Source organism: Anabas testudineus, chromosome 19 (assembly GCF_900324465.2).
Source record: "Anabas testudineus chromosome 19, fAnaTes1.2, whole genome shotgun sequence".
NCBI classification, from domain to species: Eukaryota; Metazoa; Chordata; class Actinopteri; order Anabantiformes; family Anabantidae; genus Anabas; species Anabas testudineus.
The window spans coordinates 7,187,605-7,206,658 of record NC_046628.1 but is presented as its reverse complement, the minus strand read 5'-3'; the positions used below and the strand labels follow the sequence as shown (position 1 = coordinate 7,206,658).

At 42.6% G+C, this 19,054-nt stretch overlaps 1 protein-coding gene across 1 annotated transcript in view; it reads left to right on the top strand.

The window, feature by feature from the left end:
- raraa (retinoic acid receptor, alpha a) overlaps positions 1 to 19,054 on the top strand; it is a 125,314-nt gene that overhangs the window by 33,873 nt on the left and 72,387 nt on the right. The window contains exon 3 of the mRNA XM_026351987.1: positions 1,351 to 1,482. The gene's annotated coding sequence lies outside the window, so the exon portion shown is untranslated. The remainder of the gene's footprint in view (positions 1 to 1,350; positions 1,483 to 19,054) is intronic.

The following is a 19,054-nucleotide window of genomic DNA, read 5'->3' as shown; positions in this document are numbered from 1 at the left end:
GCCGGATACCCTACAGGCAACTAACTAATGTGGCTAACACACACACACAAACACAAGAGGAACATCTGAAATATGAAACAGTGGCAGCACACATCAGCACATACAGTAAGAGATAGAGCATGCACACACTGACATGTACAGCCAACACTGTGTATGTGTGTGTGTGCATGTCTTTGTTCTGTCTGGCTGTCCTTTTGGCACGTAAATCATAATGGATCTCATTATCCAGCTGGGTCGGCTTGGTGGGGCCTGTCTGGCGGGAGATGATAGCTGGATGGCTGAGGGGCTGCCACAACACACTCACCCACACACACACACAGACACAGACACACACAAATTCACCCTTATCCATTTATGCATGTTATTTAGCTTGCATATCTACTGCAGGAGCATATACGTTTCACGGATGCACACACGGGCGTGCTATGCAGCCCCTCCAAACACAATGGACATTAGCGGCTCAGCTTGCCATCAGACAGAAGGCGAAGTGATGCAGAGCAGAGGGAGGGACGGATGAAAAATGGAACTCATCCTCAAACTCCCTCTCTCGTCCACCCCGCCTCCCCACACACACACACACACACACCTCCTCCCTCCATTTCTTTCTTTCTTTCCTCCTCCTATCTGTCACTTGTTTGGAGGACGCCGGCAGATGTCAGTTTGTCCCTTGAGGTGAGTGGGGTTTGTTCTGCCATCTTTTCCCATCTTACCATAGCGCTGTCTCGCACACAGGGCACTAGCAAGCCATGAATCGCTTTTACAGGCTGTGCAGGGCACACTGGTTGTGAGTTTCAAAAGAAAACGCTGTTGTCCCTGTAAATCACATATTTGTGAGTCTTGTACACAAGCGCATACACACACTGCAGCAATTTGGTATCCGAGCAGCGCTGGCGCTTATGCTGTGAATACGGGCTGAGCAGTTGGTTGCTCGTAACACAGTTAGGGCCTACACCATTTGTCTGGACATGACTATTACCCAAGCCAATTACTGGCTGGTGTACAGGCGACTCGCCAACAACCTAATGTTTTCCCGTCATGCCTGCCTCCTATCCAAACCCCTCCCTTTGCAAACACACACACACACACACACACACAAGTAGAAGGAGGGGGTGGGGGGTAGATACAGGGGAAGGGTAGATTGCCTGGGGCATATCCCCCACCCCATCCTACTGACTGATACAGCTAATAAACTTTCATTTAAGCTAATGTTCTCCTTTTGTCTGTTGTCTTCCCTCCATTCCTCTCTCTCTCTCTTCCCATACCTTTCTCTGCTCTTTATTTTTACATCGTCCACTTCCATTCTCCTCCTCTCTCCATCTCTCGCCCTCTGTTTTTCTGTCTGTGCACCAGAAGAAGAGCTCGCGTGAGAAATTGATGTGGGCAGTCCACCAGACAGAAGCCCAGTTGGCCGAACAGCACACTACTCAATCAGTCTGAACAGCAGTACACAGGGCTGCTATTGACCAACAGACACCAGGAGAGGTACACACTCTCTACATACATCAATAGATCCTGAAGTGAACTCAGTTTATAAATCATACATATTCTCTGAAACAACATTAAGGGCGTTACTCTGATTTTTATATCTGAAATCTAAACCGACTCAGATACTCACTACTCCAGGTGATATGCTTAAACTTTCAGGCAAAGCAGCTGCTGTGTTTCTCCTCTATTTATAGTAGCTGAGTGGGCTTTGTCTGAGACCACAGTTGGCTCAGGGTGTACATGTGTGGTTTTCTTTGTGCTGGTTACCGTGTCAGTATGTGTTGACAGTGGACACGCTTTATACAACCACACTGCTTGCTAGTGCTGCACTTTAACTGGTTTGGTTGACGAGTGTAAGCAGCAGACGCAGTGTGTGTGTGTGTGTGTGTGTGTCAGTGATTGACGTCTTGGATTTATGTGGGGTTTCACACTTACGCTGTATGTGTTCTCAGTTAATCTGTATTAAGCACGTTTTTTTTTTTTTTTTTTTTTTTTTGTTTTCCGCTCTTTGTTTCTGTGGCTGGACAAAGACACACTTTTCTTCTGTGTTAAGCTCTGAACGGGTCTGTACCTTCTTCTCCCCAATTGATGTTACAAGTAAAGCCAGATTTTGGCTGAAAGTTGAAATTTTAATTTAACTTATTTCTCTGTAAAGTGTTTAGCAGTTTTTAGCCATTTCAAAGTCACTAGACAGTAGTAACAATGCACAAATTGACAATTAAAACCTAAGGGTAGTCTATCTGCAGTAACAGATGTAGTATAACAGAGAAAATCTGTAAATCTTTACGTTTAAAAAGTAGAACTAATAAATCACTTGGGATTTTAGCTTCATAACTGGAATAATTAATGTTTTCATCAGTTATCCCAGTTCTTATTTTTCCCAATTAGTCAAGCAAAAGTAAACATCAGCTGCCTAACCCTTTAGATACACAGTGTCTCCTCCTCTTCTCCTAAGACAGTGCTGTCGTACTTGTAGACACTGCAAATGGTTAGTTTTATCTTTTGGGATACTGTAACCTTACGACTAAGCTTTTTATCGAAAAGGAATATAAACAAAATTAATATTGACTTCCCACCTCAAGCTGATAAGACTGTGTATTTTAGAATGTGCTACAGCAGCTACATCCTGAGACTCACTAATTGAAATCAGCTCCTCATGTGCCACAAGCCAGGATCCATTAAGACAGATTAGCCTCAGCGAACAGCACACTGTGGCAAATCAGGGTCATCAGATGGCGTGGACAGTTAGGGGAGAAATCCCTCTGCACATGCTCTCTCAACAGAGGAACAACAGAGGCGTGTTGGCGGGGAGTGAGTGGCGTCAGTGTGGCTGTTAAGTACACTATCTCGTTTACTCCTGTCAAGGACCCTTTGTGAGCCTTTGAAATGCGAAAGGAGTGTTTGATTGTTGAGTGCACAGAAGCCTTAAGTAGAATTATCTTGTTTGTCTCATTTAACCACTGACCTAGAGGTGAACACTAACCCCGTTGCTCCGTGCTGTTAATGCCTCATGTGAGTGAAGAAAACTACCTCTCTGCTTCCAGAGATGAGGTGAAAGAGCGACGGAGATATCCTTGGTTTTCATGGGGTTTCCAGTGTTGATGCATCCATATTTCCTGGATGCAGCTGGATTTCTGTGATGTGAGCAGACTCCGTATCAACCCCCCAAATCTATACAGGCACCACCCTGATGTGTGCTCATGCATCTAGAGATATAGGGCCCTATATGCTCTGTCGGTGTGTCTGGAGGTGTGTTACTGTAGGCAGGGCAGACTGTCTTAGTATTTTTTAATAAGACAGGCAATAACAATAAATCCTACAGGATAATCACCCACTCTTCTCTCTCTCTCCCCCCCCCCCAAACCCAGAGTGATGCAGCATTATCCTGCCGCCGCCTTCAATTACGCCATTCATCATGTGTCTTATCTGGCCACTGGTTTGATTGAGTGCGCAGTGGGAGGTGCCGCAAACCCCATATTTGCCATACTAGTGTGTGTGTGTGTGTGTGTGTGTGTGTGTGTGCATGTGTGTGTGTGTGTGTGTGTGTGTTAGGGTTGTTGACAGAAATGGAAAACTGCATTTTGGGGGAATGTATGCATGTGGCCTCGAGTGTGTAAGAGAGGCTGAGATGCAGAGAGTTTGAGGGAGTGTGTGTATGTGTGTGTGTGTGCAGGTGTGTATGTATAGGTGCGTGTGTGTGTGTGCGTGTGTGTGTGTGTGTGTGTGTGTGTGTGCATGCGAGATCTACAGGAGTGCATAAATCAAACCAGATAATATTCCCCCACTCTGATCCGCTCAGTCTCAGCAAGCACATTTCTTTTTTTCCCCTCCAACTGTCCCTGTACTTCCTTCCCTCCCTCTTACCCCATGTTTCTCCACCTCTCCCCCTCCTCCTCTTCTTCTTCTCTGGAACAGATTTGACTGGGGGCCTCCGTCTAATCTCCAGCAGTGCTGGGTGTTGGGAGACGGGCGACAAATTTTAATAAGCAACTGGGCGCTGTAATTTAGCAGCCTGGGAGGGAGATTAGGCTGATTGATGCTGGGCTCGCCTAATGGTCCAGCCTACGGCACCCAACCCAAATTGGTGGTAATGAAAGTTTTGTGCAAATTGAGATAGAGGAAAATAAGAAATCATCTTCCTTCACTCTCTCTGTCTTTATCCATTCTCTGTACTCCTCTCTTTGCGTTTGTCCTCTTCTTTTTCTCCTCCTCTCTCTCCATCATTCTATATATTTTTCCCTCTGTCTCCCTCTGTCACATTCTCCCCTTTTCCTCCTCTCTTTTCAGCCTTTACATATTTTCTCTCTTTCGAGCTGTCGCTCATTTTCTTTGTTAATGTTCATGCTTTCTGGCCTCTTCACCTCTCTTTCCTTTTCATGCCCACATCTCATTCTGCCTCTTTGCCAAAACTGATTGGTCCCTCATATGCTGTCTGCTTTTTTTCTCTCTTTCACTCTTTTGTAGTTTTTCTCAGGCACTCTGGAGCCTGTTTCTATTCCTACTTGACTGCATTTAGTAGGTTATTTGCTTTTACGCACACCCTCAGAGGTGTCTGTGTGTGTTTGTTAGAAGGTGTTGTTGCTGTGTCAGGACAAATTCAACTAGATCTACAGAGAAATGGGGTGACAGAGTTGATGACTGTGTCCCTCTACCTCCATCTCTCTTTCCTTTTACTTGTTTTTTTCTTTTTTAGTTTTCAGTTGTATATTTTCTCTTCATCCTACCAAATTACTTTCTGCTTTCCTACTTTCTGTCGGACTCTGTTTGCCATGCATTATTAGTCTGTGGAGATTTCCACTTTTCAGGATGTGGCAAATAGCAGGAGTAGCTTAGGTGGTAGCGCGGCCAACTACAAACTCCAGGGTTAGTGGTTCAATTCCTGGTCTCTACTTGCTACTTGTTGAAGGTATTTATTGATTATTTTGCAGCTTATGTTTGATTTTACATATGTTATAAATAAATGCATTGCTTCTCTCTGTTCCGTTAACAGCGACTTGCTTTGAATTACTAAAGGAAGAACAGTGATAGCTTCCAAGGCATCAGAGAAAAGAGTGCTACCTTTATAAACATAAAACCAATTGAAGAAGACATTTTTGTATGACAGATATTCAGTGAGGAAGCACTGCAGCAAAGATGTCAAAATAAAATCAGTGAAGATTTCTGCCTGTGTGGGTGTGCGCGAGTTAGGATGAGCCACAGAAAACGGAGATTTCATAAGTCATGTATGAGCAAATTAGTGTCTAAACTTCCAACTTCCTCTGACCACCACTCCTTTAAGAGAGAATGACAAAACAGAGAAAAAAAAACCCTTTTGAGAGTTATATGGAGGGAAGTGGAAAATAAGAAGCAGCTTGTGGAGTGGTGCAGGGGGTGAGCGGCGCTAATACAGCGTTAATAGAAGACTGCACCACTGTATCTAGCATTGCAACTCTTATAAATCCCCTAAGAATGCGTGTCATGGCGGAAACCCGTGGGATTTCTATTCCTCTAGGAGTTCAGTTTATGATGTGTATATGCTTGTACTACATAGTTGCGTGTGTGGATGTGCACACATGAGTGCATATTTTGGCTCATCGACAATATACAGTCACACATTTCCCTGTGTGCATACGTATGTGTGGGTGTGTATGCGTGTGAGCCATTCAGCTCCTATTCCCAAACAACAGAGTGACTATCCTCTGGCACTTTTCAGTCCCCATTTCTCTTAACTCCCACACAGCTCTCTTCTACTTTTTTTTTTTTTTTTTGTTTTTTTTTTTGTTGCTGCAGAACTTGTCCTCGTCCTCTCTCACTGCCAACTTGAGTTATTCACCGATTTATCAATAATAGCCTAATTAGCCTTTGGGTTGCTCTTGTATACTGATGAAAAAAATGACAGCATGAATGGTTGCATCCTGAATTCTTCCAATGATAAAAGAAGAGGTGTGTAGGAGGAGGTAATAACACCAATACATTTGGAGAGTTCCCAACAATAACTGTGTACACGATCTGCAAAAAAGCTGTCCCCCCTCCTGTTCCCCCTTAAAGGCCTCCTGTAATGTGTTTCCTAACTCATATTGCACAATATGAGTTAGTGTCCTTTTGCAATATCCTGGACAAATATGAATAAGAAGAACATTTATTCCAAATCAACTTTGCACCCCCACCAAAGTTAAAGAGAAAATTAGCAAGGCGACCAGTTTAATGCTCAACAGCAACAGTGCTGGAGATTCATGCAGCTGTAAATGAGTGGCAACCGCCTGTGAAGTTTATTTTGGCGAGTGGCGACCCTTGTTGATTACTCACGAAAGCCTGTGGTTGGAATCCCAGACAACACAATGTAATCTTGCCTCCAGAGTCCCAAAGTGCCTAAGTACAGTGTGGTTGAAGAGCTGGTGTGGGTAATTTCAAATTGGATGAGGCCTCTTTCCACAGGAGCTGTTAAAGCTTTGTAAGGTTCACACTTGGCTGGCCAAAGTGGTTTGTTAGACTTGATTGTTTATTTTTCTTCGGGAAAAGAAAGAGGGAGTTTTTTTTTATGTATGAGAGGGATGACATGGGATGTGGCTAGGACCATAAACTCGTGGGAATTGTTGGTTCCTGGTTTCCTTTTTATAGTCGTTACTTGTTTAAAATGTCCGGTGGTCAGGCGTGCAGTAATTTGGCTCTGTTCAGCATATTGCGCAAGTTTGTGTGCAGGCCAATGCTGCTTTTTGGAGAGGCAGTAAGACAGGGTCATTTTAATAAATAAACCCACCTAGCACTAAGAACAATACATAATGCCTGGCTGCTCCTTCTGCTATTTTGTCTGCCTTTGCCTCACTGAATTTTGATTTCAGCTCGGTTTGTTTGAAGGTCTTTCAAAGATACGAAGTGATCATAGATTATCTGCCTCCCATGATACGCGGTAGTGGAGAAGCAATAATGCAAGAAACCATGAGCATATGAATAGCCTCTGTTTGCTGAATTCCTTCCTCCCACCTCATAGTTTTATGGTAGATGATGCTGGGAGATATTAAATGGGCTGACGGAGAGCTTTGATGTTCAAGTTCCCCTTGATATGATAGTGGGATATGCCTTATATTATAGGCTGCATGGGAGGGGGATTTGTCTGCTCTCCTGACTGGTTGCCAAGATGTGAATCAGGGTGGGGGGAAAAATGAGGGGCGTATGGAGGAGGCGGAAAGGAGCAAGGCAAGGTGCTGATGGGAAAGAGACGAATGGTGTGCTAGTGTCAGGAGTGGTCATGTGCTGAGAAAAGAGTAGGGGAGAATGAGATGGAGGATGGAAGGAGGGCTTGACTGATTAACCTGTTTACCTCCCTGAAAACGCTCCAGGCGCCATTCTGATTAAAGTTCACTCTTTCATCTATCATCGCCATGGCCGCCTTGAACCTTCAGAGCTGCCGATACCAAACACTGTCAAAACAATCAAGCCTCCAACCTGAGCCACTGCCACCACAGCCTCCTACAACAAACCTCACATTCCCAAGAATCACCTTTTATTTGCATCCTATCTTTACTTGTCATCTCTTGACTTATCAGGAACTCAGTGTCTTATTCTCTTACTCTTTATCCCTCGCATGCTGGGTTTGTATGTATGTCTTTCTTTATCTGCTCCTCCCACTCTGCTACGAAGCTTCTTGCACTAAAGGCTCACTTGAAACTGCTTGTGTGTCTCAGCCTGTTTCCTCCTGTGACGTTCTTTCCCAACTCAAGGCTTTTAGCACATCCAGCATAGTACGATTACACCTGTTTGGGGATCCGATATTGTCAACAGCTTTCTAAAAATATCCCTTACAGCAGCACAGTAGCACTGCGATTGGACTGGAAGTAGCAACGGGCTGAAGAAAAGCTGCACACAATGTTCTGGCCACTCAAGCGCAAATGTTAGCCCTTTAAAAGCTTTTTGCACCGTCATAAGACTGAAGTTTGTGTGGACAGCTGGTTTGGAAAGTAGGAGACAGTGGTTGTCAATTAGGTCTAGCTGTAGACCACAGGGGTTCGAAAAAACATGCAGGTACTATGGAGAACAAAAACAACATTGTCTGTGAAGATTCACAGTCATCCAGGTAATGGCTACCTCAAATTTGCTGTTCAGTATCAACTGGACTTGTTTGTAGTTGAAGATGTTTTGCCTTCTATCCATATAGCTAATATATAGAATTGTATTTATTAGCATATGTTGCCCTACTAAAGGTCTTTAATTAGTTAGTTGAAATATAACAAAAATAATTGTGACAGTAGGGGAAAAAACTAGTCAGGTGATGTTGACAGCAGTATGAAATCACTGTACTCTATTCCTCACGTTTCCCCGTCTTCCTACTTAGCTTATCAGTTATTAGTTGATATGAAATTACAATAAATAAGAAGTCAAACTGGCCTTCTGTGATTGGTTAGAAGGGCGAGCCTCACTCTAAAACTTTTACAAGCAAGTAAATGTTCCAAACTGAAGCTTTAACGTGCTGTTTACTTAATTTCAGCACCTGGAGCTGTCCACACTATAACCTACTGGACTGTTACAATTTTAGTTTGCGCTCCATAAAGTTTTTTTTGTTTCTTTTTTTTAAATTTTAATGCAGACATTTTCATCTAATTTCATGTTTAAATGACCTTTACCCATTTAAACCTAATGAAAATGGCATATATTTTTTATTTGTTACTACTGTAAAGTGTAAACATACTTAAATGTTTTGATTTAGATTTCCTTATTGATTTTCCAATAAGGAAAAATTCCAGATTACACTGGAGGTACAAATTATTTTGGTGAAAGACCAGGTCCATTTGCCAACACTTTATCAAAACCATTAAATTTAAAGTGGATGATTTATTAGATTTGCTACCATCAGCAGTATTTCACATCTGCAAACCTCTTTTATGGATGTTGGCCTCGTCGATTTTAGTGCAGTTTCTCCATTGTCAGTCTTGTTGGATCTCTTCTCTTTGCCTTTCTACAATGGGTGGCAGAAAATTAGGTCAGCTCTTTTTCTGATTGTGCTTTCAATTACTCCCAGGGAACCGTCCCAAGAGTTTTTATTTTTAAAATGCATCATTGTTTTCCTGCTCATTCTCTTTCTCAACCTTTAAGATCTTGTTTTATCTTTTGTCTGTCTCTTCTCCTGCCAGTGAAATTTGGAAACACATGGGCAATGACCCAACTAGTCCTGCCTCAATGCACGATCCTTAATGCAGCAAACACAACCACTTTTCAATAAAGTTATGTTTTTGTTCTGTGTTTCTGAAATGCCAAGGTTGACATTGATTCTATTTGTTCTGCAGTTCAGCATTTTTCAGTATAAGGAATGTACTTCTTGTACATTTTACCCATATATAAGAGTAGAACATTTGTTGTTGAAGAGTGCTTGGCACATACATACTGTATATAAAGTATTCTGAAGGTAAGAGATAAAAAAGTCAGACAATATATACAGCATGTTGTATAATATAGCTTTGGCTCAGGGTTGATGGAAAACACTGGGATTAGATTAGATTTTTTTTATTTAGATAGATTTAAAGTTGCAGTGTCTGTTTTTGTCAGACATAAATCTGGTTTGTTGTTCCCTCCTGAGCTGATGAACACATATGTACAAACGTGCACATCTGCGTACACAGAATTAGCTTAGGGAGTGCTGTTATTGGTCCACATGGACCCTGGGGGCAGCAGGAAAGCTTTAGGTGATTTCACTTCAGCCCAGACAGCCTATTTGGTGTTACAGCAGCATGTGATGGACTGATTTAATCCCACTGATGGTGCTCATAAGACACAGGATGGAGGGTAGACATGTGTGCACAGGATTGTGTGTGTGTGAGTGTGTGTGTTTGTGATAAAGAGAGGTCAGCAGGGCTAACACAGTCCCCTGGCTGTTCTGAAGGTTAATGTGACACTGACATTGGCGGAGGTTAGTGGCCTTCAGATGCTTTCCACCCCCTATATGTGAAGCTGATTCATCCTGGTGGCAGCAGTGCATTAAGATGTAACAGCTTCACTCCCAGGTGTCACTCACCCCTTTAGACAGGGCGTACATCATAATTTTACATTTCCTATTAACTTCTATTGTCTATGCTCAACCATGATGGTCCATTAAAGGGATAGGTGCTGCTGTTACTGCCTCATTCTCACATGTCACTCAACTCTTCAGTCATACATTTCTTCCCATTGTCTGTTAATTGAAATACCACAGACAGTGTCTATATGGTCCATTAAAGGAACGGGATCCTTGTTCCTGAGTATCATCAGTGCTTTAGGTGCTAGCTCATTAATTTTCATAGTCTAAGTTTGACTTATACATGCACAGAGAGGTTGGGCTGGGGGAGAGGAAAAAATATCATCAAGAAGAAATGCACACCGGCATGTTGAAGTCGAACGCAAACCATCGAAAGCTCATTTACATTTTAATTCAAAGGCATTAAGCAGATGCTCTGAAATGCAGGTTGATATTTAGTGTCTTGCTCAAGGACGCTTAGGTGAGGAGGATTGCACAGTTAAATGAAAACGGTGAGGGGAAGCCATTTTCTGGTTTCATGGTTAAATGCACATTTAGTCTTTGTGTTGTGTAATTCTGCTATACGTAATGATCTAAGTGGGAGCTCTCACACATTGTTAAAAAAAACAACAATTATAAAGAATTATAGAACTGGTAGTAGAGAGTGAAAAACATATACAGTGGCAAAAAGTAGTAGCTTTATAGAGGTCATTATTCCAGGGGTTCACATACTATTTCTATTAGCACTATGAAGTTTATGGTTGTTCTTAATAAAGACATGAAAGTGTAATACACATGACTTGATGAAGATCAGAGCACATTTTATGACAAATTAATGCAGAATACGGTTCACATACTTTGTCCTGCCACTGTACACCTTACACTAGCATGAAACTGTAGCATTATTTAAGGCCCTAAAAATAGATAATCATTGGTCATTTAGAAATACTGAGATCGTATTTAAATGTTCTAACCGATCATGGTAAGTACGACTGGCAGGGAGTGCTGGGGTGGTGGGGGGGCTGGGTCCATATGAAGAGTGATGATGTTGTTGACTCACTGTCGGCCGGATGCCAATCAATCAATTAACCAATCAATAGTCATCTTGTGAGCGCCTAAGGACACTGGAGAAAATCTTCCAGAAACACTCAAATCAATTACTTTTGGCCTTAGCCACAGGCTCGCGCACAGGTGCATGAACCTTGCACATAAACACATTCATACATTTATACTTATGCAGGCTTACACAGTGAAACCATTGGCTCTCCCTCTTCCCCATGCCCAAATGCTCAGGCATCAGATTGCACTGCCATGGGAAAAAGAAAAATGAGTAAATTCTGTTATTCCCCTCATTCCTCATCCCCTTTCCTCCTCCCTCTCCTCCTGTTCTCCCCATCTCCCCTAATGGAAAGCAACATTCCCTGGCTGTCGTCAGCAGCTAGAGCCAGCTACACTATAACACAGTTAATAGAGGCCTGGCAGCTTATGGAGCCCATGCATTCATAAATGTGAATTTTATGAGTCCTGGAGAGTAGGCAAGGCAAGAGAGGCAGGAATATGCCTTCGTTGAGTGTTTCTGTATATGAAGGGCAGGAGCAGTAGGGGAGATAAATATTTGTTTTGCTTTTGTTTGTTTTCTCTCATTCTTTCTCTGGAGGATTTTTCCTCACTCTTTTTTTTTGTCTTTCACTTCAAGTCTTTTCGACTCTCTCCTTGCAGTACACACACACCAAACACATATACATCTGTAGGGTAATTGTAACCTGTTACTAAGGATATAGCATTTGTACATTGTTACGTCAAGCATCAGCATTGTCACGCAACTTGGCCTCATACACACACCACGTGTGGGCTTATGGGCGTTTGTCCTAGAGAGGCCATAGCTTGTTGATCACTGTGTTGGCCTTGGCCCACAATCGTTTGCCTCACCTCCATTGTTTCAAACACACATGAATACACACATAGTGACGGCGCTCTAAATCATGTCACTGTGCCCCACATACTGCTCCTCTTGGCCCGCTTGTCTTACTGATGGCACCGGTGGGGATGAATGACATGCAGCATAAGTGCAGATCAGTGCCACAATGGGCAGCAGTGCTGGGTGATGCTGTCACCTGAAATGTGTCCATATTGGTGCATAGCTGATAATCACACACTGCAGTCCCCAGATGACATGGAAATTTCAGCCCATATTGACATGTGAGTACAAATATTACTGACTGACTTGTTCTGAATGACTGCTGCCTGCTGAGACTGGTCTGTTTGATATTTCCCCACATCTGCAAATACTAGGGAGCGATAGTCTCTGAAAACTAAAGCGTGCACAAATGGTGGCATATTGGCTTGTAGCATTCATTGTAAGTGATCGCGTGTGTTTGCTAACTGTTTATATATAAAATAAAGTCTAGGAGGTAGAGTCAGGTTCAGTGACATCATTTTCATAAATTTGGCTCTGTACATCCCCACGGAGGATTTGACATTAACAACCAATGGTTTCTCTGAAAGAATGTCTGGACAGTGTATGAATTAGAGCCATTAAAAACCAAACATGCTATCTATTGCAGCTGTAAATCTTTAGCAGTGGGCTGTTTGTTTAAGGGTATGCTTGGCAAAATTGGCCATATACCTATTAGTCATTGGCCTTTTTACTGTAGGTACCCACTGATCCTCTCTCATGTAGTGGAGCTTTTTCTTACTGTGTTACTGCGAGCGTGAAAAGGAAGTGACGCCCTACGATTATTCAGATTTGATGTACACACAGTAACAAACACACCACAGTAGATCATTCACATAATTGAATTTAACCTTCTGTAAACAAGACTAACAAGCCCTCTGGAAATACAATGACATTTAGGCGTGTGAGTCAAACCAGCTTTTGGCTGCATGCACACACACACACACACACACACACACACACACACACACACACACACACACACACACACACACACACACACACACACACACACACACACACAATGTTTAATATCAGCACATTTATTACTTCATATGGGTATATGCTGCTGCAGAGAACAGTTCATTCATTCAGTTGTGAATTTACAATAACACTTAGACACACAAATGCATAAGCAGAAATGTGCATACAGATGTTTTTGCATGTTGGGCTGTGATAGAACGTCTTCCTTTTCATGGCAGGCTGTTTTTTGTATATATATTTTTTTTACATACTGGTATTGGAGGAACTGCAGACCATCCCTTTTAATAGAGCACACCCGCTCTGAGGAGAGGAGCAGATCTCGTTTGATCCTCCAGTGGGCAAGTGGCGACATAAACAGGAAGGGGCCCTGCACTTTAGTGCGTCATTCGTCCTCATGTCATTGGATCTTCTGTGTTGAAATGTGCCAAAGTGGTTCACATAACATTGTTAGCCTGATATCCTGCATAAGTGCACAAAGGTGACACAATCTTCTAGGCAGGCACACACACAAAGAGTCATGCCGAAGTGGTGCACACACACGCATGCATAGTTGATTTGTGTGTGTTGGCTGAAGGTAGAATGAAACATCCTCTTGAGCCAGTTTTGTTCCCTTATGAGAATCGAGAGTGATGTCTTGGTAAAGGTGCGTGCACCCCTCTATGTTTACACATATAGAAAATGACAGCTAAAGTGTTTTGACTGTAGAAATTCTATGTGTGTGTGTGTGTGTGTGCATGCGTGCACGTGTGCGTGTGTGGGTCAGCGGGTGGGGGTTGTTGAGTCTGTTGGAGCCCTGCTCAGAAATATGGACTTCATTTGTGCTGGGCCTCTCCCTAACTGGAACAAGGTTGGCGAGGGAGCCACCTCACTCCCACATACACACAAGTACACTAAAACAGACACATAAGCTGATGCATGTGCTTAGGTGTGGGTTTGAACACCCCAGCTCTTTCTCCTTGTTCAATAAAGTGTAATAGGTGTTCTTATTGTTATCTAGTAGAAAAGTGGGTTTTCTAGCTCTCTCGTGGTAACTGACTCAATCTTCTATGTACAAATGACCCCCACTTTAGTTTAGTCTTAATGGGATCAAGCTAACGTTATCAGAAATTAACCAAATTGTTCCCATTGAAGACTGTACTCAAGTTTTGGGTGCTGGGCATGCGATTTTTAGACCAAATCCAGGAAAGACATCAAAGAAAGTGTAACCTGAGGTTTAGTCTGATAAAGGATTGTTGTGGGTAAATGAGTGAGCTGAGGAAACAAAGGATTGTCAGGACAGTTCCAGAGGGCTGGTGAGTCAGGACTGAGCGAATGGAAGCAGTGTGTGGCTGTTGGGAAAGAATAACATGCACTACAGACCCCAGACCGCAGGAGGCATGACTCCCTCACCACGAGGAAACCTCAGGGCTTTCTGCTTCATGTTCTGTTTGCACTCACTTTGCTCCTCATTTAGTTTTCATGCATTTTCTGTGTGTTCTTCTCCTCCCAGATTTAGTGTTGCCATATTGCTTTCTTTTTCCTAACTACATTGTTACCACTTTCTCTCCCAGCACATTTCTCTGACTGTCTCTATTGCTCACTTCCTATGTCCTCCAATCCAGAGCACACTCAGCCTTTAACTCAGTGATGGCCTGCTATCCCACCACCCCACCCCTCTCTCTTGGCTCCCTTCCCTTATTCCTTCCCTGCTCTCTCCCTCTCACCTCTCCGCTCTCTTCATATTTCATATTAGGCAATCCTTTCCATGGAGCCAGCTGTGTAAACAATAGGGACGGGCCCTCCATGTTTTCTCAGAACGAGAGAAAGATGCCGGAAAAACCTGGTCGCGCGGAGCCCACCGCACACCGTCCGCACCAATGATCTATGGCCCTTTGTCTCTCCAACCTCCGTCGAGCATGAGTGGGACTTTCTGGGCAGAGTGTTAGTTTTTGTGTGTGTGAGGTTTAGTGTACAGGGCAGTGTGTTTATGCGAGTGTGTGAGCTTCTCTGTTACCATAGACCCCTGCAAATATTGACTGAGCTGAATAGCTACAGTGAGTAGCTCGAAAGCAAACACTGCATGTCATGCTCTGCCAGATATGCCTTCAGTTCTGTCACCAACTGCATTCTTACTGGAAGTAATTTGGCATGCTTAATGCCTAATCTTTGCAAGAACACCCCCATACTTCACTGATTCATGACTCTGACGCTACGATATTGACAAATAGAAAGTAATCACATACAGTAGCTGACCCATATTTAGCAGGCCATTTTAGTTGTAGGTTTTATCGACTTTGGTTGACACTGGTAGCTTGCATGTGTGAGTGTGCATCTGTCAGTTTTTTTTGGCTGTGGATGTGTGTTTATGGGTCCATATGCATACATGCATGCAGATGGGCAGATGGTCCAGTTCTGCACGGACACCCACAGAAGCGCTCATTCTGCGTGAAGGAAGCAGGTTACCGTCTTACCATGACATACAGCCACACAGATATTCACACACACACATACACAACTCATCCCTGGGTTTATTTTTTGCAGGTGCAGTGCTTGCTGGCATTTGAGATAATTAAAGGCTGACCTTTCTGAGGTGAGGCAGAAATGTCACCCAGCCTGCTTCGCTGACAAGTGGATTCACCCCACAGGGGGCCTTGGCAAAACGGCTGAGGATTCTCACCACCCTGCATGTGCACTTAGCACCCTTTAGCCTTCTTGCACCACACTTTCTGGCTGTCAACGAGAAGTAGCTTCCACCTTCTGCACTCTCACCTACAGCGACTCAATCTGTGAAGATTCTGAGCATTTTGAAGCTATGCAGGTGGAAGGAGCAACGAGGTTGAAGCATTGTTCAATCAGATAGTTAGGAAGAGTACATGTCTTGGCGTAAAAGTAGAACAATAGGGGATTAAGAATCCAACATACAGAGTAATTTCTGATTCATAATAGTCCTGCAGAGATAAAGTGAATCACAGCAGCTATTTTAGTTTCTTCAGATAGTAAACAGTATTAGATCAGTGCTTGGAAATAGCTGTTTTTGGCCGATGCTTCACTAAGTAAATTACTTACAGTAAGGCTATGGCAGATTGTCTTAGTGGTTTGGACAGAGCTCAAGAGAGTTTTTCACTCAACAAATTTCTGTTAATGTCTCCGTATTTGGAAGGAAAAGGCCTCTCTATTTGCATTTGCTGTTTTTGTTTACATGTCCATGTTATATACATACTTCAGGATCTGGTGAAATAATAAAACTTTCTCCAGATTCTTTGAAGAAAGTTGCTGCTCATTTATTGTGGAACTTAAGAATGCTATCGCACGATGTGCCCCTTTCTGCCCTTAATAATTCACATTTCTTAGCTGAAGACCTATGTCCCTCTGTGCCTGCAGCACCCTTCCACTGCCCCCACATGTAGTCAACTCTTTATGCAAAACCCATTTCAGTGATGTGTGATGGTAATGTACAGTAAATGCACCGCGAGGCACTCCCTCAGGGCACGAAGACTTTACGCAAATGTGATTCAGGACATGACGTGTCCACACATTAAGAAACGCAAACACAGGACACACACATGACAGCACACGCTGCCAACTCAGACACTCACACTGAGATTTGGGCACTTGTTGATACTGTACTATATTACTAGTATTCACACTTGTTTGTTTCTTACCTGTACGTCACTGCACATATAAACACATTTGAGGTTAGTGCACAGTTATGTGAGCACTTAGGCACGTTCGCTCCTGTAATGTCCTGTCTCACTTTAGATGTATATATTCATATACTGTATCTACCCATGCGGCTGTCCTCATCAAAAATTCAAGGCATCACACTTGAGCGACTTCCATCATATGTACCAATGAAAAACTGTACAAGCTGGCTTCAGAGCCCACTCTGTGCTGTTAAAGACTGACATCCACTCAGGACTAAGAGCCTGTAATCTTTCCCATGCTAAAACCTTAGTAAAGACAATTACAAGCGTAGGAATGTGTGAAGCAGCATATCTGTCATTTGACAAGGCAGGTGCAACACTGTTATATTCCAATGACATGCCTTTAGGACATGAGCAAAATTCATAAAGGAGCAGGTATCATAAAACAACATAATAGCAACTATCTGTATACTCGGTTTATTGGTCTTAAAAATAGTTCATGTCATAATTTGTTATCAGAAGTGATTTTATGGTGTGTTCATGTGTTCATATTTGTGTGTGTGTGTGTGTGTGTGTGTGTGTGCTATCATTTCTGGATAGGTGCTTTGCTTTTTTCTGTTTTGTCAACAATCAGTGGCTTACTTTCTATGACTGACCTTCTTGAACTTTGTTCATGTTCACATCTGAAGATGCGTGTGTGTGTTCATGTTGAACTGTGTGTACATTTGAACTATATGCCTGTCTATTTATGTACACACCAGAGCGTCTCTGTATGTCATGCGTTGCATTTACCCTCCCCCGTGGCTGTGTTTCGACCACCCGTTCACCCCAACCACTTGCTGCCATTTGCTGCTTGTTCTGATTATTAATTCAGAGTTTGTTGTCACAACCAATTACAATCTCCATGACCTATGACCCTTCTTTATCTCTGCCTGTTACATGAAAGATTTAAGACCAAGTGACCCAAATTATTTGTTTATTTTTCTTCATACTGTAACTAATCACATGCATTCCCTTGGGAGCTGCCTGCCATACAGCACCTTGCCTAAATGCTCCTGACTATACTGAAATGAGTGATAGAGACAGATAACGCTATAATAATATTCATAATAGTGGCAGCATAGTTAGAAAGACAGATGGCACAGAAACCCCTCTCTGTACTGTCGTCGTCACAGTTTAATCTCTGACTTCTGGACTTTATCCTGTTTCTAGACCATACTAGTGTGTGTAAGCAAATGTATGAGCCATTTTTACGTACACATTCAATATCAGCACACAGAAACTTCATGTTCCTGTTTGTTACTCCTGTTTTCTTTCTTTATTTTATTATCTTTTCTGTATTTACTTGCATCCATATTTATGACTTGTCTTGTTGGCCTTGACAATACTTTAGCTTTACCTCTGTATCACAATGACGACCAGCAACCGTGCGCACAACTGCTCCCCTTTCTTCTTCTTCTCCATATCAACGACCTTGTTTGTCAGCCACATCATACAGAACCCATACATCATGCAGCGGGAGGCACCCACTGCCGAGATTTGAGAGCTCTCTGATAGGGGAATGAAAGGGAGATTATTGTGTGCGCATGCATGCAAGCAACGTGTGCATGACGAGATAAGGAATAATAGAGAATCATAGTGGTTCATGTGTTTATATGAGCAGATATACATATACAGCATTGTGTCATAGGTTTACAATTTGTTTACAGTTGTCTGTAAGGATTTCAGCCTTTCTTATCCAATGTAGGATCAGAGTACACAGCTGTTTGTGAGAACTGTGATTGGTTTGAGTACCGTACATTGACATTGAGGGGGATATAGAGTGTCTATCAGTGACTCAACCCAACTACATGTCTAGTTTTCACAGCAGATTATATGGGCCGAGAGTTGTGTCTTAATCCCTTATAGAGTGGTGTGTGTGTGTCAGACTTTTGTGCCTCTGATTCTGTGTGTTTTGTACTTGGCATGGTTATTATAAAGGCGTTCTGTTACTTTCTGTCATGTTGTTGCTTGTGTGTGTGTGTGTGCATGGATGAGTGAAAAATGAATAATCATTGTATAATGTGTTTTGAAATGCTTCAGTAGCACTATTCAGACAGTCTGTTTATACTCATCAGAAAATGTTTGTCTGCGCCTGGCTCCAAACACTTGAAGCCATTCAGGAAATGTTCCTTTGCAATAATTTAATTTGAATTTATACATATGTTTATATTAGTTTTTGATTGAATTCATTAATATTTAAAAAGTTTAAATGTTAATTGGAATGAAAAAATTGGTTGGGACCACTTTTAAGCTGCAACACAAATTCTCTAAACACCCCTAATATTGTGCCCTGCAGCTGGAGAACACATCTCAGTTTCTAATTCTAAATCAGTAGTTATGTGAGTAGAAACAGTGACTGCCTGTAGGTCGTGCTTCTGTCCACCACAAAATGTTAGAAAAGCTGATTGTGTTGCAGCAACAACAATATCCCTGTCTGTTCACTATGATATCGGGAAAAGGAATTAGGATGGGTGTGGGTGTATTTCAGCAAAATCTCTGCTAGTG